Below are 1495 nucleotides of genomic sequence, written 5' to 3' on the forward strand. Positions count from 1 at the left end.
CAGGTAAATGTATTGCATTGCTTCTTGTTTTGCATAATTCCACCCCCCATCCCCCACTCCTGAACATGTAAATTTCACGATAGTTCGACAAATGTTTTGAAACTGATTCGTGTTGGAAGTTGGTGGCTTTTGGTGTCTCGACATATAATTTATTCAATTAGACGTCTTGAAACGACTTCGGGTTCTTCACAGTTGAAAATTCACTTTCGATTGAACGCAAAGCTCAAGCTTCACGAAATTCCAAATTCCGCTAAGAGATTAATGACTTTTAAAGGATTCAGCGCTGTGAACAGGATTCGAACCTGTACAGGGAGACCCCATTGGATTTCGAATCCAACGCCTTAACCTCTCGGCCATCACAGCCACAGAAAAGGTGCTAATTTTCATAGTAAAAGAACTGAATTCATGAAATACGCAATTTGTTTGAAGAACAAATTGTCAAGACCCAACGATTTCGCCAAATCCTTTGCAGAGACCCAGACGAACGTTACCTTAGCAGATTCACAGGCTTTCACCGCAAACTAGATTCTGACACAGCTGATGTTGTGGGAATGATTCTTCGTCGAATTTTAGAGTCACGGATGTACACCACATGAAGAGAGGATCATTGTTTCACTGCGTCCGATCGACTTTGACTCAATTGCTCATCATCTGGTGCCAAAGTTGTTTTTTTAATATTCATCAAAATATGGTATTAGAAATATTGATGCTAAGTCCATAAACACTAGCTACATTCGTAAAAACAATCGGAATTAGAAAGAATGCAGAACCAATTGACAGGAATGGATCCAGCAACTAATCCGTAAGTTCTAACATCAGGTAATGAACTTGTGAGCACATGAGAGGAAGATTGACCGAAGATTTGGAACTTGAAATCGTCTTGACGGAATTATGTGCAAGGTTTTTGCGGTTGTTCTAGAGTCATCAAGTCCTTGAACAATACAACACGGAAAGTGGCCCTTCATTCCAACTTGAGCATGGTGGACAGTTATCCCAAATTAATAGGCCCCATTTGCCAACATTTGGCCCACATCCCTCTACACCTTGTTACTCATGTATCCATCCAGATGGTATTAAATGTTACAGTTGTACCAGTCTCCAACAATTTCTCTGGCAGCTCATTCTGGACACGACTGAAAAAGTTGCCCCTGACGTCCCTTTTAAATCCTTACCCACTAATTTTAAAACGATGTTTTCTAAATTTTGACTTCCTCACCAGCAGGAAAACACCTTGCCGAGTCAACCTATCCATGTCCCTCATGATTTAATAAATAGCAACGATTTGACTTTATCATACTTGTCAGGTGGGAGATGTGTGGAGATTATTTGTCGAAGGTGTGACGTAGAAAGTCTGATGTACAGATTTTTAGAATTGCATCTTGGAGAAGTTTTTAATAAGTCATTGATGTCTAGTAGCAGTTGTAGAAGTCTGTTGTGAAAGCTGCAGAAGGATTTCAGGGCACGAGAATGAAGCATTATTTCCAATGTATTGTGG

The 1495-nt window shown here is 40.1% G+C and overlaps 1 non-coding gene across 1 annotated transcript; it reads right to left on the minus strand.

The window, feature by feature from the left end:
- Positions 1–281: 281 nt before the first annotated feature.
- Positions 282–363, minus strand: trnas-cga (transfer RNA serine (anticodon CGA)). The gene has a single exon. It is a non-coding gene; the product is annotated as a tRNA-Ser (tRNA).
- Positions 364–1495: the final 1132 nt, after the last annotated feature.

Source organism: Chiloscyllium punctatum, unplaced genomic scaffold (assembly GCF_047496795.1).
Source record: "Chiloscyllium punctatum isolate Juve2018m unplaced genomic scaffold, sChiPun1.3 scaffold_92, whole genome shotgun sequence".
NCBI lineage: Eukaryota > Metazoa > Chordata > Chondrichthyes > Orectolobiformes > Hemiscylliidae > Chiloscyllium > Chiloscyllium punctatum.